Here is a 26,334-nt window from a genome sequence, read left to right on the forward strand (position 1 = left end):
CACTGTATCACACTGTGATGTTCCAACTCACTGTATCACACTGTGATGTTCCAACTCACTGTATCACACACTGCTGGATTCTCACCTCTGATTCTCCACAAAATGAATCTTCAGTCTCAGCAGTACAATTGGGTGATCATGTTGAATGAAAGCCAAATCTTACCCACAGAGACAGAGACAGGGAAATATCAAAGGGTGTTCTCCTCTACGGACCACTTGACACCTTCTAGAACAATGAGGGCTGTCAGTGCCCATGAAACCAGACCCCAATAAGAGTTATGCTTTACAAGAGATGGGGAAGAAACTAAAGGGGAAATGACTGTCCATAAATATGCACTAAACTCTGTGAAAGAAGGCAAGAACTTGCATTTATGTAGCACCTCTTAGTACCTCAGGATTTCCCAAACCATTTTACAGCCAATGAAGTACCTTGGAAGTGTAGTCACTGTTGTAGTGTAGAAAAAGTAGCAGCCAATTTGTACACAGCAAGGTCCCACAACCAGCAATGAGATAATGACCAGATCATCTGTTTTAAGTTGTTGGTTGATGGATAAATATTGGCCAGTACACTGGGAGAACTCCCCTGTTCTTCTTCGAATAGTGCGGTGGGATCTTTTACGTCCACCTGAGAGGACAGACTGGGCCTGGGTTTAATATCTCATCTGAAAGATGGGACCTCTGTCAGTGCAACACTCCCTCAGTATTTCATTAGTGCGTCGGCCTAGGTTATGTGCTCAAATCTCAGGAGTGGGACTTAAACCCACAACCTTCTGACTCAGAGACGAGAGTTCTATCATTGAGCCAAGGCTGACACTTCCAATATAATGTAGGATGGATCACTTGATCCAAGAACATATTTAGTATATGATCATATTGCAGTAGTTCTAAAATTAATGTGACTTTTTTTAGTGATAAAGTCCTCACAAATGGTGATTAAACATCTAATTATGCTCAACAAAAGTTAATAATATCAGCTGTGGGTGGGAATGACAGAAAATGTTAACTTTAGTAACCAGCTGGAGTGGTTCCCTCAAAATATGCAGAATTCAAAAATAGATTATTAATTACCTTTTCTTCAACTGTGAAACTTGACTCAGTGCATCAGTAGAATCTTTTCTCAATTTTTAAAATTTTATTTTTTGTCTGGAGATGCTGACTTGCACAGGGATACGGTTCCTTGAGGGTCACTGGCCCCTGATGGTGCTGATTCATGCTGAAATATGTTTCCATGGGGGTTGCTGGCCCCTGAAGGTGATGATGAGCTGGGTATGGTTCCTGATGTGCTGGATACAAGGTAACTCAACCAAGAGGCCATTATTCAGCTATTGAGGGGATGAACATCCACCTATCGATAAATTTAGCACAAACAGTAGAAGTACACATTGCCATTCAACCATCGGGGGAGCACATCTGAGCCTGATACTGAGTTCATCCAGTGTCCACACATGCATACACAATTTGTATGAAACAAATAAGAACATAAGAACATAAGAAATAGGAGCAGGAGTAGGCCACATCGCCCCTCGAGTCTGCTCCGCCATTCAATCAGATCATGGCTGATCTTCAACCTCAACTCCACTTTCCTGCCCAATCCCCATATCCCTTGATTACCTAGAGTCCAGAAATCTGTCTATCTCAGCCTTAAATATATTCAATGACTCAGCATCCACAGCCCTCTGGGGTAGAGAATTCCAAAGTCTCACAACCCTCTGAGTGAAGAAATTCCTTCTCATCTCAGTCTTAAATGGCCGACCCCTTATCCTGCGACTATGCACCCTAGTTCTAGATTCTCCAGCCATGGGAAACAACCTCTCAGCATCTTCCCTGTCAAGCCCCCTCATAATCTTACATGTTTCAATTAGATCACCTCTCATTCTTCTAAACTCCATAGAGTATAGGCCCATTCTACTCAACCTCGCCTCATAGGACAACCCTCTCATCCCAGGAATTAATCTAGTGAACCTTCGCTGCACCGCCTCTAAGGCAAGTATATCCTTCCTTAGATAAGGAGACGAAAACTGTACACGGTACTCCAGGTGAGGTCTCAACCAAAGCCCTGTACAATTGTAGTAAGATTGCATTACTCTTGTACTCCAACCCCCTTGCAACAAAGGCCAACATTCCATTTGCTTTCCTAATTGCTTGCTGTACCTGCATGCTAACTTTTTGTGTTTCTTGTACAAGGACACCCAAGTCTCTCTGAACACCAACATTTAATAGCTTCTCACCATTTAAAAAATATTCTGTTTTTCTATTCTTCTTACCAAAGCATCACATTTCCCCACATTATACTGCATCTGCCACCTTCCTATCCATTCACTTAACCGATCTATATCCCTTTGCAGACTCTTCGTGTCTTCCTCACAACTTACTTTCCCACCTAGCTTTGTATCGTCAGCAAACTTGGATACATTACACTCGGTCCCTTCATCTAAGTCATTAATGTAGATTGTAAATAGTTGAGGCCCAAGCACCGATCCTTGCGGCACCCCATTAGTTACAGGCTGCCAGCCTGAAAATGATCTGTTTATCCCTACTCTCTGTTTTCTGTCTGTTAACCAATCCTCTATCCATGCTAATATGTTACCCCCAACTCCATGAGCCCCTATCTTATGTAACAACCTTTTATGTGGCACTTTATCGAATGCCTTTTGAAAATCCAAATATACGACATCCACTAGTTCCCCTTTATCTACCCTGCTAGTTACATCCTCAAAAAACTCTAATAGGTTTGTCAAATACAATTTCCCTTTCATAAAACCATGTTGACACTGCTTAATCATATTATGATTTTCTAAGTGCTCTGTTACCACTTCCTTAAAAAATCAGGAACAGGAGCCCTGGCAGATTATTTTTCTTCTCCCAAACCCAGTGGCACTAAAACCAGCTGCAGTATCTTATTATAATCCAGCTGGGATCATCCACTAATTCAACATGGAAAAAGAACTTAGCGGTCCTTTCCTGCTTTGTATAGCTCAGTTGCACACCATGTAGTGCATTCAACCACTGAGCCACCTGGGAAGCCCCAGAGGGGGTGATTTTAAACCCCAAGAACGGGTGGGTTGGGGGCGGGTGGGAGTTGATAATAGTTATTTTTTGGGTCGCAACCGCAACCTGGCTTTATTTCTAGGGTTAACGTCGGCGCATAAAAGTACAGGCTTCCCACTGGGAATGCAAAGTCCAAAAATTTTGCAGTTGCGACCCAAAAAAACAACTATTTTCAACTCCCACCCACCCCCAACCCACCCGTTCTTGGGATTTAAAATCACCCCCAAAGTGATTGTTTCAGTTTGAAGTTTTCCTTAGATGATGCAGCAGTTACCTCAAGGAACCCTGTGTAAATTGTTTAATGACACCAGTACCATCACACTGCGTGAATCTGAAATCCTCGTGTAACAGTCATAAGAGCATAAGAAATAGGAGCAGGAGTAGGCCATACGACCCCTCGAGCCTGCTCTGCCATTCAATAAGATCATGGCTGATCTTCTACCTCAACTCCACTTTCCCGCTTTATCCCCATACCCCTCATGACTGCGGTAAATGATTACTTGTCACTCAGATCCACTCAGAGACTATCTTCACTGCATCGTGGACATTTCACCCAAAACTGCAGTATTCAGACATTGTGCGACACGTGGCAAGTGTAGGAATTTGCGGGATTCGTCGCGTGGCGTTGCTCTACATCAAATCGTTTGCCCTATCCATAAACAAGTGAAGCTCACTGATGAAATGAGGTACATTTTTAGCAGTAAAATTATAATGGATAGAAAATCCTCGGCCCATCGATCGGGTGCACGTCCAGACTCCCGATCTGCACTCTCGGTGTGCCGAGCTCTGCAGCAGGAGCACTAGGTCGAAAATCTAACCAACAGTTTCATCTAGTGGTGCACTGGTTGAGTTCATCACAGGGGGAGTTTGCTTCAGTAGAGTAGCAGGATTGTAGGTTTCTCTTTTTTTGTATGACTTGTTTTGATTCCTTTACCTCCTGCTGTTATTAACAGCATTCCCATACTTGCTGTCACAGTCAACATAAATGGAATGTTTTATGATGACTTCTCATTGAGACAAAATGAGCAATTCATATATTGCCCTGCAGTAGAAAATGATCCACTCAAGGAGTTAACCTGGCGATAATGTTTTCTCAGTTGATTTACGTGTATTATCACAGTCAACTATCTATTTTTTAGCTTCTCATTTTCCATGGAAAGTTTACAGGCCTAGTGACGGCACATTTTTACATTCCGTACAACTTATGCAACACTTGGAATACTTTAAATTTCCTACTCGTTGCCAGCCAAGTACCTCCCCTCCCGCACCCCTCAAGCACAACAGTGCTTCAACTACTGAAGTATTTCTGCATTTGATCAGTGGCTGGAAACACTACATGTTTCCATGCCTCCCTGTTAACCCTGGAGCTGCTTAGCACGATGGGTTGACCGCTGTTTGGATGGAAAAGTCGGACGCTCCTGCTTTACTTAGAGGATTAATGCATTTACGTCTACTGGTTTTTCCAGTTGTGGGTTGTGGGTCAATAGCCGAATGACATTTGGCAAAGGGATGTCGAATTTGTCAGATGACTAAATAATGATGAGCTGTTGCTGAAAATTAAATGACTGAGAAACATTTGGGACCCAAACTCTGAGTGGGCAATAAAGTTCTGATGCCACAAGGCAACTTAATAAACTATGAATTTAAAGTCGCTATTCAGTTCATCCCAATATCTCATTGCAGTCATTGATCGTCAGAAAGAAACCACTGTTATATATACATAAATCACATGTACAGAAAAAAAGAACATAAATATGCCCACTTGTGGAATGCCAAGACGATACCAGGTTCAGAGCCCAAGGATACCTGGCAATGGAGTCTGCCAGCCTCAGCTATGAATCTGATCAATCTTCTTAGTCCTTTGCTGGGACAGCGGGTGTAACAGCTCAGAAGAATGGAGAGTTTATCAGTTTCAAACTGATACTCGTCACCCTGCCCCTGTGGAAGTGGATAACCCGCTGACTGGTAATAAAGTTTCATTTCGTTCACCTGAGGAAGGAGGAAGCCTCCGAAAGCTTGTGAATTTAAAATAAAATTGCTGGACTATAACTTGGTGTTGTAAAATTGTTTACAATTGTCAACCCCAGTCCATCACCGGCATCTCCACATCATGGTAATAAAGTGGCTTTTGAGTTGACACCAGAGAAGTCCACAACATGGAGGAAAGAAAGTACAGAAAGAAAATTAAAGGGAGAAGAAAAGATTGCATCAAGTTGCATTGAATTGTCAACGCAAACTGCCTTATTATCCCTCTGCACGTGTCAAATTCACAATTTTTGAACTCAAATAACCATAGATTTTCCAAGCTGAAAATGTCAGACTGAATCTGTGGCATTCACAAAAATTTCAGTTTGTAAAGTGAAATGACAAATGCAAAAGGTGTCAGCTGTGGGTCAGTGGCAACGCTCTTGCTTCTGTGTTGGAATGTTGTGGGTTCAAGTCCCATTCCTGACACCTAGGCACATAATCTAGGCTGACACCGCACTTCAGTGCATATACCAAGGAAGTGCTGCACTGTCGGAGGTGCCGTCTTTCAGATGAGATATTAAATATCCCATGGCATGATTTTGAAGAAAAGGAGGGGAATTCTACTTATCCCTCAACCAACATTACTAAAAAAATAATCTGGTCATTATCTCATTGCTGTTTGTGGGATCTTGCTGTGCGAGAATTGGCTGCTGCGTCTCCTACATTACAACAATGACTACACTTCAAAAGTGCTTTATTGGTTGTAAAGCATTTTGGAACGTCCTGAGGGTGTGAAAGGTGCTATATAAATGCAAGTTTGTTCTTTCTTTCTTTCCTTCTTTCTTTCTTTTCCAATTGCTGGCACTCACTGACTCTACTTGGCCAAGGAATGCAGCAGTGGTGTTTTATTCAAGTATTTTCTGTTAGAAGCAACTGTACTGGCAAAATGACATATTTGATATAAAATAAACTACAGGTGTGTAAATAAACTTGACACATGGCCACATCTCTGTGGCCCATATTAGATGTATAAAGCCAAATGTCAGTTTAAGGTACTCCATCTCTGCTTGACACACAGTCCTGCACTTCAAGTGAATCTCCTCACTGGTGGTGTGCAGTGCTGAGATGCTGCATGATATTTTGGTAAAAGGAATGTGTGCCATGTGCAAGCTAACAAACCGTGTCATGAAAGGGGGGATATATGGAGATGGCCTGCCAACCCTCACTGTTTAGGTCCACACATGAAGAATGACTGTCAGCGTCTGTACCCCAGCATGAGTCCTGCCTTCAGGAGAGGAGGGGAGAAAGCTGCAGCAATAAAGTGCACTGTAATGGGCCTGTGAACTGGTCGGTGTGTAGACTGGGAGGCAATTTTTCTCCGAAACTTTTGTTCAAAGTTTTGATTGTAAATTAATACAGCGCATCAGTCTAAAGAAATTAAATCAAAATGTAACTGGGCAGGTAAATGGGAGAGAAGATTTAAGAAACGTGGGAAGGTTGAAGACCTAGGCCTTAAATTACTCGATGGGATGTTAGCTCACAGACATGTAACGCATTTGTGTGAAATTCCTTCATCTGCTCTTTTAAAAGAAGTGTTAATCCATTTATTTTAACAGGTTAACACCTCCATTCAAATAGCGGAGAGGGGAATTTCAGACATATATGCAAAGTATGCTAGCCTCTACGCCTTAATTGCAAAGCGCTAGAAAGCGGGCAGGGGTAGGGGCGGTGGGCAGGAGGTGGGACAGGAAAAGAAGTCAGGTAGCAACAAGGGAAATCAGTAGCGTGCTTGTGATTACAGTATCCGGAGCTGTGATTTAGAAATCAGGGCCAACAGAGATAAACAAGAAGTCCTGTTAATGTGTAGCAGGTCTATAAGGATCTGATAGTGAAATGAAAGGTTAACTTCTCAGATGGGGACCATTCATCCAAATTCTTACATCCATACCAGTCCTGGACAAACAACCCAGAGTTCTTGAGCTTTGCTTTGGCTGGATCAAGTCCCAGCCCCAGCACCTTGGCACTGAAGGAGTTAACTTTGACTAAAATAGCCACTGGGGCACAAGCAAGGTCTCAGTTACATATTCCCGGAATGAAATGACTTCCACTCCCTAGAACCAAAATACATGAACTGAAATCAGAACAGCCTCTAAACAGAAGTAAAGCAATTCAACCATATTTTTAAAAATATATTTTTCAAACGTCAAGCCAAGGTAGGACCTTTAAAAAAAATTTAAAATCAAGAATGAGAAAGAAAAACCTAAAAGAAAAGCTCTTCAAAATAGAGGGTTGGACTTTTAAAGCAGAAGTATCCGTGTGTTTGTGAATTTTCAGTTTATTTTGATAAATCGAGAAACAGCCCATAGTTTCCGCAGACTGTCTGTGAGTAGAGTTCTAAGTAGGTAGATTACTGCAGCAAAATGTAAAACCTAAAAGAAAAGCTCTTCAAAATAGAGGGTTGGACTTTTAAAGCAGAAGTATCCGTGCGTTTGTGAATTTTCAGTTTATCTTCATAAATCGAGAAACAGCCCATAGTTTCTGCAGACTGTCTGTGAGTAGAGTTCTAAGTAGGTCGATTACTGCAGCAAAATGTAATTAACTTTTGAAGGAGAAGTAACTGAGACAAAATTAGAGATTCAAAAAGGACACTACAGGGCTGATTCCACGATTCGGGCCTTCCAGCGAGGAGCAGGATCCCTGGGAGTGCCTGATTGTGGATTTAGTTTGAGCATTCATTTCCATGTAGGCCTACAAAAGACTAAAGGGTTTAGGGATATGGCACAGGCCATTGTGCAGATGCTTTCGCTTTGTTTCCTTTCATACTGAACCTGTTTTCGTCTACCCTGATCGCTTAATGGGTAAATGTGCTCCTCAGCAGGCTACTGAGTCATACGGAGCAGGAAGGCCTCTGGTTCGATCCCCTGTTGTGTGCTGAGTTTGGTGATCTCAGCAGCACTTGGCGCACTATTATGAGATGCTGTTAAAAAATTTCAAACAGCAGCCGACTGCAAACAAACGGCTCACTCGTTGTCGGTTGTACTTAGTAATCTAAACTTGATGATTTACCTTCTTCCGGCAACAGCAGAAACTTATTTTTTGTGTGTGGAGATGCCCTGGTTTCTTTAGTTCTGCTTCTGCCTGGTGGCTGATAGTTAATGCTGCTGGGTGGGAATGTAAAAGGGAGAGCGCGGTAACCTGGAGGCTGGTTAACAACGTCTAAAGTCTCTGTGCCCTTAGGTTAGGGAGGGGGAAACATCAGTCAGGATTCCTGATTACTATTCAATGGCCTCTGCTAGAAAATACGAGGACGTAGGATAAAATAGGGCTTGGCTGTGTTACCTCCCCTCCTCCCCATATACAAGCAAAAAGCCTGCTGGCACTCGTTTTTTAGACTTACACATGGAAAATAGCAATTTGAATGAACTATTGTAGCTACTGTGGAACCCTCCCTCAGCATGAGTACCTTCGGCATAGAAGGAGAGATAATTGGGAGGGAATCTGTTTTCCCTGTTAAATAACTATTGTCTGTTGTAATCGTACAACTATTTCACATCGGAGACTAAAGATTGATGGTTTAGATGGTCCTGTTGTTGCACTGGGAGAGCCATGTGTTTTAACTTGAAGATAATGCACCAAATAGGTTGTCTGGACTGAACCATTTCCTCATAACAAAGCCAAATTTGGCTGCTTATTGCAAATTGATGTGAGTCCAAAGCAGTCAGATTGGCAGATCAACATTATGGCACTGAAGTGAATCTACTGGGGCTTTGCTTCTGCTGTTATTAAAAAAAAATTAAGTCTACATGGGAGGTGTAATGCTGGAACACGCCAACCTCACACTGATTTTAAATCTCGGCACCAGTTAACAATCTGACTTAACTTCCTCACATACAATGTGCTTTGCCAGTTCTTTTTGTGTTGCTGGTCAGGGCACCCTCACCCGGGAAAAAATCTCAACAATCTTCCTCTCTTGCTCCTCAGTGCTGAGTATTTACTGATCAGCACATAGAGAAACAGAGACAACAAGGCTGTGAAGTCGTCATAAGTCCTTTTTTGTCTTTCACTCCCAGACAGTAGATCTGCAGCAGAGGATGCAGTTCTGAACCGAAAGGAAGGAACAAGGGCAAAAGCATCAGTTGCTAGCAAAAGACTGTCCTGAATCTTGCTATGATCAGAAGGGGAGCCAGGCTGCTGCAATGGATCAGTGGGCTAATGCACCCTCAGGTATATTTCTGAGCCATACACAATAAAAAGGTTTCAGTTCGATCCTGTGCTGAGTATGCCGATCTCTACCAGCTACTGCAAAGTTCCCATTCGCACTTCAACTTTTAGTTCAGAGTGACTCCCATTGTAGACTCAACTCCTGTACAAAACCTGCCGTGTAAACCCTCATGTTGCAGTTTTGTTGACACAAAAACTCATCCCCTCGATCCCAAGCTTCCTATGTAAAACAGATCACATCGTTCACCTGACGAAGGAGGAAGCCTCCGAAAGCTTGTGAATTTAAAATAAAATTGCTGGACTATAACTTGGTGTTGTAAAATTGTTTACAATTGTCAACCCCAGTCCATCACCGGCATCTCCACATTATGTAAAACAGTTCAGTGCAAAGCTGCTTATGGCGGGAGACCTGAGCTATCACCCGACGCACGGCCTCACACAGATGGCTGCAGCCTGAAGGCAAACCTGAATTTACTGGGCCTTCCTAGAGATGAGCCTTAAATGCTGGTTTGCCTTCAGCTCGCAGCTGACTGTGTGAGTTTTGTGCGATAGGTACTGGCAATGCTGGCACAGGCTTCGCATGGCATAGAAGCAGCTTAAAGCACTGACCTATAGTGACACCAGAATTCACCTTTTGATCTGGCCTGCTACTGCTCAGCATCTGTTTTCTATCTCTGTGAAGCATCTTGGGCTGTGTTACTATGTTAGAGACGCTATATAATTGCATGGTGCTATTGTTTCCTTAGCCCTACTGACAATGCCAGTATGGCCGAGTTCTGATGAAAGGTCATCAACCTGAAACGTTAACTCTGTTTCCCTCTCCACGGATGCTCCTCGACCTGCTGAGTGTTTCCAGCATTTTCTGTTTTTAATACCAGTATAGTTCTTTTTTTTCCCTCTTCTGATGTTTCCTTTTCTTCCTGAAGGATCTTGCTCTTGCTGGACTGCAGTGCCATAAGTTCCAGCCACTCTCCGGTTTTTCATCCAAGTGGCCATTGTTCATATGTAGGCATAAACAGTGAGTGTTGGCAGGCTATTCAATCGTGGGGACATTGCCGCCGAGCCTGACCTTCTCCTCCCCTAATATCCATACAATGTATGCTTTTCACCAGGAGCCTTTTCCCAGAGAATTGTGAGCCTCTGGAATACATTGCCGGCTGGTGTGGTGGGTCTTGATGCTCTGCATGTCTTCAAAAGGGAGCTGGACTGGTTCCTGACTGGGGCAGAGATTGCAGTGCATGGAAAGTAATCTTAGAATCATAGAAAATTTACGGTACAGAAGGAGGCCATTTGGCCCATCGTGTCCGCGCCGGCTGAGAAACGAGCCATCCAACCTAATCCCACCTTCCCGCATTTGGTCTGTAGCCCTGCAGGTCGCGGCTCTTCAGGTGCACATCCAGGTATTTTTAAAATGTGATGAGGGTTTCTGCCTCTACCACCCTCTCAGGCAGTGAGTTCCAGACCCTCACCACCCTCTGGGTGAAAAATATTTTCCTCATTTCCGCTCTAATCCTTCTACCAATCACTTTAAATCTACGCACCATGGTTATTGACCCCTCCGCTAGGTCCTTCCTATCCACTCTATCTAGGCCCCTCGTAGTTTTGTACACAAATAAGTGTTTTTATAGATAACACTTGGTCCATGTGATCTCCTGGACTGGTTTTGATCTCTTGAGGGGTTCGGAGAGGAATTTTCCAGAGTATTTTTTCCCTTATTGGCCTTGGGTTCTTTTTTCTCTTTTTTTGCCTCTCCCAGGAGATTACATGGCTGCAGGGGTGGGTGGGAGGTGGGGTGGGGACGGAGGGAAGAAGTGTTTAGACCATCATGGGGTGTGGGGCAGGCTTGATAGACCAGCAGGACTTTTCCTGCCCATCAATTTTGTATGTTCGTATGAGTCACTCAACAGCTATCAGGATCAGGTACCCTGCCTGATTTTACTCCTCATGAGCCCAGGAATGTTATGGTCAATTTCAGCATTCCTATTACACCCTTGGCTGAGAGTAGCTAGCTCAGGACCGACTGGGGGTCGAACTTCAACCTGTGGCTCAGTCCCACAGCGCACTTACCAACAGAGTAAGCCAACATTGTAACATCACCACATTGGCATATATAATAATCCAAGCACAACAACAACAACAACAACAACAACAACAACCACCACCACCACCACCACCACCACCACCACCACCACCACCACCACCACCACCATTTATATGGCATCTTTAACGTAGGAAATCATCCCACATGGGGCGTAATCATACAGAAATTGACACCGAGCCAGAGAAGGAGGTATTAGAAGGGGTGACTAAAAGCTAGGTCAGAGGTAGGTTTTAAGGAGGGTCATAAATGAGATGAAGGAAGCGGAGAGGTTTAGGGAGGGGATTCAAGAGCTTAGGGCCTAGACGGCTGAAGGCTCGGCCGCCAATGGTGGGGCGGAAGGAGTGGAGGGATGTGCATGAGGCCAGAGTTGGAGAAACACAGATTTCTCGGAGAGTTGTAAGGTTGGAGGAGGTTACAGAGACATAATTAGGTTCTTGAGAAATATAAGACTTGAATATTTAACATTTTGCCCATTCTTGCATAAAAGACATTTTTATCATTAGACTACTGTAATAAATGATTGCACTACAAATTCTTATTTACTTCAAGAAATGATGCAGAATGAGTTACCAGGTGCTGCTTTGAAGACAAAAGTTAAATGTTAAGGCTTTAAAGCCTCTAAAAACCTATGTGAGATAAATGGCACTCCAGGCACTTACAGCTTTGCTTAGTTGAACACAAACAAAAACTGTAATGGTACATGACCTTTCAGCTTATTCACCAAAATAATTCCTGTGGAACTCATTCGCTTTTAAAATGTGTACAATTAGTGAAAAAAAATTATAAGTTCTTGCCTTTATGATCATTTTGCTTTCTCAGTGTGTAACATTTCATAGATAGCCTACATTGTACTCATAAAGTATTTAACCTTTCCACTGGCATTACCCTTAAATTAGATTTAAAGAAAATGCCCTAAGAATCTCTCTCCCTTTTTCTCATTCTGTCACTCATGCTCTCACTCTTTTGTGTTCTGTCTCTCATGCTCTTGTGTTCTCTCACTCTCTCCTGTGCTTCTCTTTCTCTCGCTTTATGTCACTTTCTGTTGTGCTCTGCCTATCTCACTTTTTGTCTCCTGTTCTCACCTCTCTTGAGCTCTCTTTCCTGCTTTTTCTCTTCTCATGCAGTGTTTGTTGCACCTAGCTTCAATTTTCCTGCTTTTACAAGAGATTTACAAAGTCTTTAATATGCATTTTGAAAACTAGTTGATCTCCTGTGGCATTTCTCATGGGTAAGGGATATGGACCAAAGGCAGGTATATGGAGTTAGATCACAGATCAGCCATGATCTTATCAAATGGCGGAGCAGGCATGAGGGGCTGAATGGCCTACCCCTGTTCCTATGTTCCTATGTAATCTTGGGTCTGGAGGAAGGTTGCAATGTTCAGCTGCTATCTTTGCCTGTTCTCTCAATGCCACTGCTCAGGTATTCTCTGAAAATAGATGCTGAGGTCATTTGAAGACTAATTGTGGTTGTTGAAAGTTTCCCTAGTTTGGCAGTTGCTTGGTTCCTCTTTTACTTATGCAACACACACTTCGGGTTATCGCGAGGTCAGAAAAAGAAACAGCTAGAACTTTGTGGGTCTCTTTCTATTTTTTTTTAAAGATTCTTCAAGTTTGAATTGTCTGGAGTGTGATGTCTGGCATATGACATCTGGAGTTTAATGTAAAAGTGTTACATACACTCAAAATGTTTATATAAACTCCCATGCATTGCTCAAAGTTAGACAGAGATTACACTATTGCTGACGGGTGGAAATTGGGGAGGATTGCACATTCCAGTAAAAGAATTTAGAAATATGTTTGTAAGAGATCTCTGCAGAGACAGTAAAGTAAGTGATTTTTTTTTTGATTGGTTCCTGGAAAATAAATAGGTTTGCTTTCCTAACCCACTATAGGTAGATAATAAATTAATAAATCCGATAGGGAATTCAGGAGAAACTTCTTTACCCAGAGAATGGTTAGAATGTGAAACTTGCTACCACAAGTAGTAGTTGAGTCACTAACATAGATGCATTTAAGAGGAGGCTAGATAAGACATGAGGGAGAAAGGAATAGAAGGATATGCTGATAGGAGTGGAAGGAGGCTCGTGTGGAGCATAAACACCAGCATGGACCAGTTGGGCCAATGGTCTGTTTCCATGCTGTACATTCGATGTAATGCTATGTATAAACAATTAAATAGATGTCACAGTTATATAAATATATCTCTGCCCATAATATGGGGGCCATGATGTGGAGATGCCGGTGATGGACTGGGGTTGACAATTGTAAACAATTTTACAACACCAAGTTATAGTCCAACAATTTTATTTGAAAATCACAAGCTTTCGGAGGCTTCCTCCTTCCTCAGGTGAATGTCAAGAAATCCTTACTGGAGACAAGAGCTGCAGCAAATAGATCATTTTTAGGACCAGGGTATAGAGCAAGATGATAACAAGAAATAACAGGTTGAAGGTAGGTATTAAGTTTAAGGAGGGAGACATGTAATTGAGAAATAAACTGACGAGCTGGAGATTCAAACTGGGAGGGAATGGGGAGCCAGGAGCCAGGACGTAACCGGAAGTGGTGGGCTTAGATTATTCTGTTCCCAGGAGAATGGGATGTTCCCGGGATGTGGAAATGGTGGAGTGATGCACATCCCGAGTAAAAAAAAAAGAAAAAAATTTAGGAGGATTCTGCCTGAGCCAGTGAAGTGTTTTTTTGGTTGAATTCTGGAAGATAAGGGATTAATATTTACCTCATCCCCTGTAGCTGCAGCTGCATTAATAAATAGATTAAATAGCTGCATAAATAACTCTGTTCTGTGGACTCATTGCTTTTGAATTCTCAATATAAACAAAAAAATACAAATGCTGTAATCGCCTCTTTTCTGTCTGTCTCTCTCTCTCTCTATTGACCACGTGTGTGAATCTCAGCAGTCCCACTGACATTAGAAAGGAACTCCATAATCAGCCCTTACTTTTATCTACTAGTTCTCAGTTACCTCATTCATAGACACTTGGAGTTTCAGCAAATCAGTTCCCAGATTTTCCGCTTTCTGAGTTATGTTATGGTAAAGTTTCACAGCTGTCAGCAGCCCTCTGGTGTCTTGCCCCAGCTGCCCCTTTGCATATGTGGGCATGCATAGTGAGTACTGGCAGGCTACTCCAACATGGACGGCATCATAACCAAGTTCAGTCCTCTCCTCACCCAATGACACAAACCTCCCTGCGGGGGTTATTTGATAACGAGCAGAAGTGGGATCCCTGGTTAATTTTTCCTCTCCATAGCCCGTGACAATGTAGTTAATTGTAAAGCCCCGGCTGAAATTGGCTAGCAGCACAGAGCCTTCCTAGTCTTCTTGACTCAGTACTACACAGGCTGGTGCATTTCCCATTTAAACCATTAGTAAAGCAGGTTTGCACTGCAGGATATGTCTTGAATAACATTCCAGCCCTGTACAATAAAACTTTCTTGAGCTTACTTGCAGAATGGTTCTGTCATAAAGGTGAATAAAATGTTATGCTAATTACATGTCGGCTGCAGAGGTTTTACAGGTTTCTTCAAAGTGGCTGCTGTTAGTAAACTGCGGCTAAAACGCTCAAAATTCTGGAAACTTAAAGGTAAAATGACATTCTCAACCAGCTGTTTTGAGGAGGCCGTTCCCTAATGGCCACTTAAGGTTGTTCCTTAATGATTACAATGCAATCTGACAAGGGATTACTGGCGGATTCAGTCTCTTGGGTCCCAAGGTCAGCAAAGGCCATCTGGGCCTGATGGGGTGGCCAAAGGGATGCTGTGGCCTTATGCAACATTTCTTTGATCCAGTGGCCTGTTTGATCAGCGAAGGATACCTATGAAATCCCAGGGACCAGCAGTAGGCCCAAGCATCTGAACACCAATAAAAGTTTTTTTTAAATATTTATAATTCATTTGCATTACATCCACAATTATGATGAGAACTACATTATTTCAGGATAGCAATACAACTGCTGGGGATTATTCCCCTAAATATTAATGGAGGAGTGTCTTCATTTGTGCTCCTTCACACATAAGGAACAATACACCCTAAGGAGGTGGACAGACTTATATGACAGGAGAAAAAGGAGACAGCTAAACACCTCACATGTCTTTGGGACAGTGACCCAGAAAGAACTGTGGCCTCTGCACCAGGGGAAGCTGTCCTCCAGTTCTGAGTAGCAGATGCCAGAACCCTAACAATGTAACGTTTGCCAAGTTATTGTAACTGAAGAGTAATTGGAGTTATAACTGCAGATAAGTGCTCAATGCAGCAGTAACCTTACTGTGCACTGAGATTGCCTGACGACAATGATGCCCTGAAGGTTACTCCTTAAATCCAGCTCTGCCTACTTGTTTAACCAGTATCCCCACATCACTTTGGTGTCTGGCTGGTTCAGGAATGTGGCCCTTATCCTGAAAGTCCTTTCCATGAGGTGCCACTTCTTCCAGGCTCAATACCGACTGTGTGTATTACCAGATGGAAATATCTTCACAGAAAGAAACTTGCAGGCAAAGTGACAATTACACTATTTGCAGAAAAATTACCAGCTCCCAAAGTAATTTCTTTTGCTAGCAAAGTAGTAATTTGGAGATCGGCAAAATTTAATGTCTCGCATGTGAATATTGATTGGCAGGCCCATGCCTCCAACAGAATACATAATATAATATCTGAACTGAGCAAACTTTGCAAGCTGATGATTCCTTTAAATGCTTAACATCAGTATTCACCAAGGGTTATAGTTTCATACTTCAGACTGCATGTTTAGCCAGTCTCACTATCTCCACCCATTTCAGAAAATGTCAGTTCATTATAATTAGCATCCATTTTGTTTTTCTTCCTCCAAAAACACTTTGAAGAGTAAAGACTGAAGATATCATAGAATTATAGAATCATGCAGCACAGAAGGAGACTATTCGGTCCATTGTGCCTGTGCCGGCTCTCTGAAAGAGCTACCAATTAGTCCCACCCCCTTGCTCTATCCCCATAGCCCTGTAAATCTTTCCTTTTTAAGTATGTTGTTCACACCAAATGTATTTCTGCAATGGGTTTGGGGTCGGTTGCGATGCCATTCCGTTCCCTAGCCACCGACTCCATCCCTCTCCCTGGCCACTGTCTGGCGTTCTATTTGACCCTGATGTGAGCTTCCGACAACATAACTGCTCCATCACCAAAACCACCTACTTCCATCTCCGTAAATTCGCCCATCTCCACCCCTTCCTCAGCTCATCTGCAGCTGAAACCCTCATCCATGCCTTTGTTACCTCTAGACTTGTCTATTCCAATGCTCTCCTGGCCGGCCTCCCATCTTCCACCCTCCATAAACTTGAGCTCATCCAAAACTCTGCCTATCCCAAAACCCATATCCTAACTCACACCAAGTCCCATTCAACCATCACCCCTGTGCATGCTGTCCTACATTGGCTCCTGGTCCAGCAATGCCTTGATTTTAAAATTCTTATCCTCGTTTTCAAATCCCTCCATGGCCTCACCCCTCCCTATCTCTGTAACCTCCTCCAGCCCTACAACCTTCTGAGATCTCTGCACTCCTCCAATTCTTGCCTCTTGCAAAATGCCCGATTTTAATCGCTCCACCATTGGTGGCAGTGCCTTCAGCTGCTTAGCCCCTAAGCTCTGCAATTCCCTTCCTAAACCTCTCCGTCTCTTTCCCCTCCTTTAAAACGCTCCTTAAAACCAACCTCTTTTCCTAATATCTCCTTATAATGCTCCTGTGAAGCACCTTGGGACATTTTACTATGTTAAAGGTACTATATAAATGCAAAGGTTCTATATATAAATGTCGTTGATGTTGTTGTTGACCGAGAGCGAGGTACCTGCGGACTACCAGGGCCAATGGAAACATACTCCAGCATGAGTCAGTCCTCAGGAGAGGAACGGAGCTGGCTTGGGAAGCAGACTTATTATGTGAATGGCCAAATTATACCTTCCCCGCTCCACACAATGGGCATGCCGGTTTTTTGTAGGAAGTTGGAGTGTCACTCGGCCCATTATGACAATGTATAGATGCAACGCATGTGTACCTGCACGTTCCAATTCAGAGGAAACCAGTGTGTGCCAAGTGGGTATCCTGGGTAGTACAGTGGCACTTCAGCCATGGTAGAAAACTAAGTGCAACAATGGCAGTTATTTATCCCAGCTGAGAGAGGGAGCTGAAGTAACGCGAATACAATTGAAACAATATTGAAGAACTAAGAGTTAACTAAGTATTTTGTTCACTTTCTTCAAGCTGACGTCATTAACAATCATTGTTTTAAAAAAGTTGTTTCTTTAGACAAGTTAAAGTAAAATTTATTTTCTCAAGAACAGTTTAATTGGAAGTGGATAAGAAATTACAATCTCTTTGCTACTGGTTTTAATTAGTAAGGTTGTTATTCCTGGATTTCTGCTTTATTCAAAATGAAATCTTAATGCAAGATTTTCCTAAACAAGAACGTTATTTTTGGCCAAGTAAAAAACTCCAACTTCAATAGACAAAACATCAACATTTAAGAGTGCCACAGCATCGCTACCCGCCTGCTGAGTGGTTAAATCCACTGCCCAGTGTGGTGCTGAGCCATTCACATTGGAAAGTTACCAGGTTCCGTCTCTGAACTGTGCTGAGTTAGGTGATCTTTGCAGTGGTGGTGGTAAGTAAAGTACAGTAAGTAAGTACAGCACCTTATCACATCCTTGAGGCACCCCAAAGCATTACATAGAATTACATAGAATGCATAGCACAAAACAGGCCATTCAGCCCAACAGGTCATTGCCGGTGTTTATGCTCCACACGAGCCTCCTCCCGCCCTTCTTCATCTAACCCCATCAATATATCCTTCTATTCCTTTCTCCCTCATGTACTTATCTAGCCTCCCCTTAAATGCATCTATGCTAGTCGCCTCAATTACTCCTTATGCTGGCGAGTTCCACATTCCAACCACCCTCTGGGTAAAGAAGTTAACCCTGAATTCCCTATTGGATTTATTAGTGACTATCTTATATTTATGGCCCTTAGTTCTGGTCTCCCCCACAAGTGGAAACATCTTCTCTACATCTACCCTATCAAACCCTTTCATAATCTTAAAGACCTCTATCAGGTCACCCCTCAGTCTTCTTTTCTCACATCCAATTGAAGAAAATAGAAATCTTTAAACGTTTTGTGCTGCTACTGGGATATGGGCATCACCACGCTCTGAGTGCACTTGAACCAGTCCATTCATGATTATCCATCTGAGGCGCCCACTGTCGAACGCTGAACGCTGGACATTGTTGCTTAATAGGCAGCCCGGGCAGTTAGCATTCAATCATGGAAAATAGTGAGAAACAGGGTGGGGGTCATGTTTCCCTCATTTTAATTTAATTGGCATGTGCCCACCCGAATATGTTTAGGTGCATTTTAGGCTGACGGGTCCACCCTCTGGAAAAATTGGGGGAGGGAATGACGAGCACAATTCTGGCCCTCCCCACCCCAAATCTTCCGGAAAATAGGCAGGATGGGCTGGAAAGCCTAGCGCTCTATGTGTAGGCTCACACGTATAGACTGATTTGTTCAGCGAGGCAGGAAGGGCTGGCAGCGTCCAGGGAATCAAACCCTGGCAAGGGTCAGTGGCTTGAGGAAGAGGAAGGGGAGAAATTGAAGGGAGAGAACCTGATTGAAGATTTTCAATGCAGATGTATGTTCCGAAGATTGTACTAGATTCTCGTCAGCAGACAAACATCAAACACAACCTCACAGTATCTGAAACCCTCCGCTATTAACAAAACACTTTACGGTGGATGCAGCATTGAATTCTGAAAAATAAATAATGCTAACCTTGCCATAATTGAAGATTTATAAGAGCAGTGCTTAAAATAGATTAATTGTCTGAATTTGACCTTTTCAGATTGACGTGGTTGTTGTAATCTACCAGGGTAAAAACTATTTTTGCTGCTTTGTGCATTATTTATTTACAGCTGGTATCAATTGGAGTGTCATAGTATAGGAATTCAGACTTGAAACATGTTTTTCCCCAGTAAAGTGAGGCAACTAAAAGCCAAACGACATGCTTTGCATTTGATAATCAATCCACGAGGTACTGAATTTTGTATTTTAGTGATTACTCAGCCACTGGTGCTTTTGCCAGTAAAAATCCTGAAGAGGAAATTGCTGGCCTTTCAGTTCAGGCTCACCCTTGCTTTTAGCAAACTCTGCAACTGCTGCTGCTGTCTATGGAATAACTGCCATAAAAAGCAAACGCTCCTAGAGCTTAATGCGTCATTCTATTTACATGTAACTCAGAAACATTACGCTGCTGTTGACGTCTCACTGGTTATGTACATTCAGTCCTAGCTCCTCTCTCTCTCTCTCTCGCTCTCTCCAGCTGCCAACAGACCACAGATAGGTTTTGTTCCCGATTTGCTGTTGATTACCCAGGTGAACGTTAATGGCATCGAGCCGATGACCTTAACCCCCTTGAAAGATCGTGTTTCTCCCTTTCGACAGCTGCGGTTTATTTTTAAAAGGACGGTCGCCTTTCCGAAGCCGGCAACCGTGAACAAAATAATCATTGTGAGGTTTCCCTTTGCTGTAGAATAGTGTGGAGTTCACAAAAGAATCGGACTGGCTTCCGAGACAAGGACACGTTGAGAAGTTGTAGTTACATTAATCAGGCTTCAATAAAATGATAGGTTTATACTGCATACATTTTAACTTTCTTTTCATCCGCTCTGCTCTCTGCTGATGTACTCCTGAATCCCTTGCCCAAGTGGATGTTCAGCATGTCTGAGGAAATGAGTGGTGACTAGCTATTCCACTATAGGGGCATCACATCCTAACCCAATCCAGTCTTCATCCGACACCCACACACACGCACAGGGGTCACTTGATAGGGACTGGGAGCAAGAATCTTGGCTCGATTTCTTCCCTCCCTAGAACATAGTGGGGAGTCAATATAGGACCTTCCTCATCACAACAGTGACTGCACTTCAAAAGTTCTTCACTGGCTGTAAAGCACTTTGGGGCGTTGTGAAGTAGTGAAAGGCGCTAAATAAATGCAAGTCTTTTCTTTGTATCGCTCAGTTCGACAGTGAGCAGCTGACTGGTAGGGTAGCTCTTCTGCCTTGAAGCAGTAACTTATTGGAATCAAGCCCCATGCTGGAGATTTGAGCTCAGACCTAGCCAGATGAGAATTTGTTTTGAAAGTGGAAGAAGTCCTCAGGCTGATCCAGCTAGCAAATCTGATCGGCCTGTCAGGCAGGAAGGAAGGGCACATTTCCCCTGCTGCACAAGCACATTTGCCTAGTTTAGCATGACTTGGGTTTTGGAATTGGCCTGTCCCATGAGAAAAATATTGACATCAGCAGCAATTGAATACAGAATCCACCCACCCAAGTCGGGAAACAGTGACTGATCAATGTGTCAACGCTCATGGGAAACGTACTTCTACAAAGCCGCCAGAGGTTGATCCCTTTGATACTCTGCATACACGTCGTGCACATTTTACAAATGTCACTGCTGCTGATAGAGCGGGTGGTTGGGAAATCAGGCAGAGAACCTAATCGCTAGTTTTGTACCAGTTACATGTGTTTACTCCTGGAGGAAGGAGGGATAAGAAGCTCTCACTGACAACAGATGAGAACTTTATTACAATATCAAAATGGAGTAAAATTGTATGATGATCAACACAAGCGCAATTTCCTGTCATCACGGGAATGCACTGTGCCCTCCTCTCATCCATTTAACCCAGGCCTTGCAGGGAGGCCCATTCCACACTGACATGAAGTCAGCATTTAAAGGGAGATCAGTGATCCATAATTGCTGTAAATTGAAACTGCAATTTGTGTAGATTTATGTTACAAGTCATTTTCATTGCTCTTTTTTTGCCGAGTTATTTTTTTTCTGGTTTGTGGCCAAGAGTTCTTTCCTACATTACAACGGTGCCTACACTTCAAAAGTGCTTCATTGGTTGTAAAGCACTTTGGGACGTCCTGAGGTAATGAAAGACGCTGTATAAATACATATCTTTCTTTTCTCTTCTTTATGTTGGAAAAATCTATGTACTGCGACTATACGTTCATGGAATTTTTAGCTGGGTTTATAGGGAACAACAGCAACCTATATGGCAGAAGTAAATCCTTCAGGATTTCACAGATCGAGCTGTAAACCCTATAGTTGTGCTTTGCTGAGCCCACTAGATTAAAGCAATGGGCAGACCACCAGACATATACCCAAAAGGAAGTGGGAGGCAGCGGGGGACGAAGTCAATGCCAGGCGCACAGCATCATGAACATGGATGCAGTGCAGGAAGAAGTTCAATGCTTGGACATGAGTGGTCAAGGTGAGTGGTCAACTGTTAAGCGGCGTCTCCTACCAACTGCACCACTATCCGCATCCACTGCTCCACGCACTACACCCCCATCACCCACGAACCAACAAATTCTTTCCATCAGTACTCAACTCTTCCAATCAGATGCTTCTTCTCACCCCTACACATTACCGCTTTTGCAAGCCACCCATCCACAACTCACAGGCCACACACACTGGCAGCTATTCAACCATGACAGGCACATCGCCCAGACATCCCGCTTTCTTGCAGGAAAAGGTGGCGCATATCGGGAGGCAGCAAGTGGCAGTGGCATTTAGTCCCTCGAGCCTGTTCCTCCATTCAATGAGATCATAGTGGACCTGTGACCTAACTCCGTATACCCGCCTTAGCCCCATATCCCTTAATACCCTTGGTTCACAGAAATCTATCAATCGCAGATTTAGAATTCACAATTGAGCTAGCATCTACTGCTGTTTGCAGAAGAGCGTTCCAAACGTCTCCCACCCTTTGTGTGTAGAAGCATTTCCAAACTTTACTCCTGCACATCCTGGCTCCAAATGTTAGGCTATGTCCCCTAGTCCTAATATTCAAGTATAGGAGACCTCCAAAAACAGGTGAAATGTCTCGGCAGCTAGAAGCAATAATCTGGCCACTAACCTGTAAATCCTGCATGGTCCCTTTAAATAACGCTGTTGGGAGTCCTCCAGGCACTCTTGGACACGTTTAGATGGTCGGGTTTCAGACTGTGTGTTGCGTTGAGCATTAAGTGCCAAAATGGTGTCTATCTCTTTAAAACAGCGTTGCAAACTGATTCTATCCATTTTCTCCTTACTTTACATGCGTCCGGCATTCGGTATTTGCGCTTGAGCTAACTCCTATACCAAGATGGTGTCCAGCATACATCATGCTGGAAATGTGCACGCTGGAGAGACCATGTAGCGCTAAAAGAACGGGCACTAAACGGCCCAATTTAGTGCCCTACATTCTTTAAGATTGGCGGCAACAGTATAAGGGATCAGAACAAAGCAGACGGAACATGTTGTACCAGGAGTGGACTTAACGGAAAGAATAAGGAGATTCAATAGTTGCAATGAAAGGAGAACGAGAGTTGAGTCTACCATCAGGTTCTGCTGGCATGCATCCAAATCAATATCAGCTGGATAGTGGTTGGGAGGTGGGTCTTATTTTACTGCACCATTTCAGAATGCCTCATTACACCCAAATATGCCAGATTTTGGAATTTAGATTAAAGCTAACTTTTGAGGTCTAACATACCCTCAAATGCAGAATCACAGTTCCTCTGATTGCTCAGAGGTAATGCCACAGGGTCAGATTTTCCTGATCCTGTGCCCAGATGCATCGGATTGTACTGAGTGTAACCCATAAAGGAAAATCGGGCGAGGAGGAGTGCACACCAATAAGGGAGGCCACCGGATTTTCCTTTGCTTAATTTAAATGGATGGAAAATGCGGCAGGCTCCCTTACACATGTGCATTTCTCTCTGCCCAGTTTTCCTCCAGGCACAGTGCCCAGGCAATCTAATATACCCAGTACATTAACAAGAGAATTTGCCCCACTGTGTCCGATCCTGGGTCTGTACTGTTTAAACTGATCTCAGTTGAAGTAGTGTTAAGGGCACCACAGCTGGCTGCAGCAGCCCTGCATTAGACAAGAGGGAAATTCACCCCATTTTCTTGCACCTGGTCGCTATGTGGCTATTGCTCACGTGTGGATGGTAAGTGACGGCAGGGTTGGGCTCAACTGTGATGTGCTTTAAGATGAGATAGGCCTCCGATACTCTCTGTCAAGGCTCAAACGTAAATAAAAACTGTTTAGACAAGGTTCTGAAGCACGATCGCCACACGTGGAATTATACTGCCATAAGCGAGTCAATACTTAAATGTCAGGAGGTTTCTCTTGAAGCAGAGGGTTGTCGATGCCTGGGACAAGTTGCCAGCTCGAGTGGAGAAAGAAACTGAATGAGTTCCTCGCTGTGCCTATCGTCACTCCATACAGAAGGTAGGTGGGATTTTATTTGCACCTCAAGGTCAGTCTGATCTCCTGGAACTTCTTTTGATCGCCTTAGGGGGATCGGAGAGGAATTTCCCAGATTTTTTAACCGCAAATTGGCCTTGGTTGTTTTTTATCTGTTTTTCGCATCTCCCAGGAGATTACTTGAGTATTAGTGTGAGGGAAATTGGGTTTCTTGATGCTTTATTGAATCGTGACCATTTGGGATATGCTCGATGGACCAGATGGTCTTTTGCTGTCTGTCTTTTCATATGTTCGTATGTACCCCCTGGAGAAGCAGGGAAGAAAACTGTGGAGGGAAAAAGAAGTGGTCTGACCCTGTGAGAAGCAAGTCCAGGAGGGTTTTATTCTTTCCGTCAAGTCCACTCCTGGTACCACATGTCGCGTCTGCTTTGTTCTGATCCCTTATACTGTTGCCACCAATCTTAAAGAATATAGGGCGCTAAATTGGACCATTTAATGCCCGTTGTTTTGACGGTACACGGCCTTGCCAACATCCAAGATGGCCTCTTGGCTGCGCATGCACATTTCCAGAACAGGTAGGTTGGGCCCGGGTGGGAGTTGAAATTAGTTGTCTTTTTGGGTCGCGACCACAAAGTTTTTGGACTTGGCATTCCCAGTGGGAAGCCTGTACCTTTCCGCGTTGACATTAAACCCGGAAATAAAGGCGGGTAGTGGTCGTGACCCAAAAAACAACTATTTTCAACTCCCACCCACGCGTTCTTGGAGTTTAAAAGGTGTGCATAGGCAAAATGGGGGAAAAAAACGCTTTAAAAAGCATTTCCCAGTTACAGATATATGTATTCAAAATCTCCACTCTTCTGTGTCAGTTCTGTCTCACTTCCGCCTGTATCAGCTGATTCTGACAGCCACTCATTCTAAGTTACCCAGAGTGCATTAGCAGTGCACACCCAGGAAATGTGTAGCTGCTACGCCACTGGTTCTCACTCTGATATATGCAAATGAGGCCACGGGGACTCGGCGGAGATATTGCAGGAAGGCTCAAAAAGTTGGGGAAACTCAGGGGAAGTGTTCTCAAGGCGTAAAAGTGGTGGAAATGACTTCCACCCAAATTTCCTCTCCAGAAAAGTTTCCTTTGACACTTATACACAACTAATGCGCTGAAAATGGCAAGGAAATTCACCCACTTTGTGATCAAGTCCTAGAGTGGAATTCAAACACAAAACTTTCTGACTGAGAGGTCCTTTTGACTAAGAGGTGAGGGTGCCACCAATGGAGCCAAACTGACACATGTTTGGGGTTAATATCGCCCTTAAAATTGCAGGGGACAATTTTGTACAAACAGGTTAAGGGTTAATAGGCTAATATTTGCAGAACTAAATTTCATGACACAGACTTAATTTCATATTTTTCATTTATTTCTTGACGTGAGATATTCCTGTGTTATTTTCCTTCTCATGAGATATTCCTATATTATTTTCCTTGAAGTGAGCTAATTCCTGTATTATTTTCCTTCTCATGAGATATTCCTGTATTATTTTCCTTTTCATGAGATATTCCTGTATTACTTTCCTTCTCATGAGATATTCCTGTATTACTTTCCTTCTCATGAGATATTCCTGTATTATTTTCCTTCTCATGAGATATTCCTGTATTACTTTCCTTCTCATGAGGTATTCCTGTATTATTTTCCTTCTCATGAGATATTCCTGTATTATTTTCCTTGAAGTGAGCTAATTCCTGTATTATTTTCCTTGTGACATGACAGAATCTGGCAGTTACAAATAGAGCTGGTGACGTTCGTGAACGAGTGTTCTTTGTGATGTCACGTTTGCAGATTGCAGGAGTCTGATGGTATGTTCATTTTGGGATTTTTTTTGCTGTAAGTCTACACCAGGACAAAAATGTCAGAAAGCACACTCATGATCAAATCTGTGACACATTCATATTTACCGTTGTCATCTGGATGCTTGCAAATTGTCTGCCTCTCTCTGTGGCAGTGCTGATGATTGACAGCGTGATCATGCCATCAACATTACTGACTCTGAATGTCTGCCACCATTGCGGAGCTCCCTGACGGTGCTGGGTTTGACATCCTGTAGGCGACATCCCATTGACATTGTCATATGTAACAGCTCAAGCTGTTCCTGTGCTCTTTCTTTCCCCTCTCCTCTCCTGGGATAGGTACTGAGCTGCAATAATTTTATATGAAGGTTTTCAAATGAAAGAAAAGGTTGTAATTGCCCTGGTACCCCTACCACGGTTCTTCATGAGTGCAACACCTTGATCCTTCTGCAGAACAGGGGATAGTAAACCTGAACCATTCTGAGCCAGGTCAGCTGCCATATGCTACAATTGGCCTTAATGTTCTGGGCTAGAGAAAAAAAAATCATCCAAGTTCTGTTCCTGACCACATCCAGTGACACTTACTGGAGGTGATCATTTGTGGATATTGGGTGAGGACAGAATCCTGCTCAGCTGATATTCCCTCCTTCCCCCCTCCCACCGCCCATCCCATCGCCCGATTGCCCCATGATTGAACAGTGTACTGTCACTTGGGGGGAAATTTCCTCCTCTTCCCCATTCGCATAATAACCTTGCTTATGATTTCACTATAAATAGGAAATTGTCCTCTATCGTCTAGGCTCACCCATGGAGAATAGATACATGAGCAATTTTCTGTGAGTGTCCTCAGAAACATATCTT

General features: G+C 43.3%; 1 long non-coding RNA gene across 1 annotated transcript in view; it reads left to right on the forward strand.

Annotated features, from left to right (window-relative positions):
- The first annotated feature begins 7,143 nt into the window (after window positions 1-7,143).
- Window positions 7,144-26,334, forward strand: part of LOC137299537 (uncharacterized) — a 30,440-nt gene continuing 11,249 nt past the window's right edge. The window contains exons 1-3 of the long non-coding RNA XR_010957916.1: window positions 7,144-7,229; window positions 9,087-9,240; window positions 25,397-25,482. This is a non-coding gene — a long non-coding RNA (uncharacterized lncRNA). The remainder of the gene's footprint in view (window positions 7,230-9,086; window positions 9,241-25,396; window positions 25,483-26,334) is intronic.

The sequence above is a fragment of the Heptranchias perlo genome, chromosome 29, assembly GCF_035084215.1.
Source record: "Heptranchias perlo isolate sHepPer1 chromosome 29, sHepPer1.hap1, whole genome shotgun sequence".
NCBI lineage: Eukaryota > Metazoa > Chordata > Chondrichthyes > Hexanchiformes > Hexanchidae > Heptranchias > Heptranchias perlo.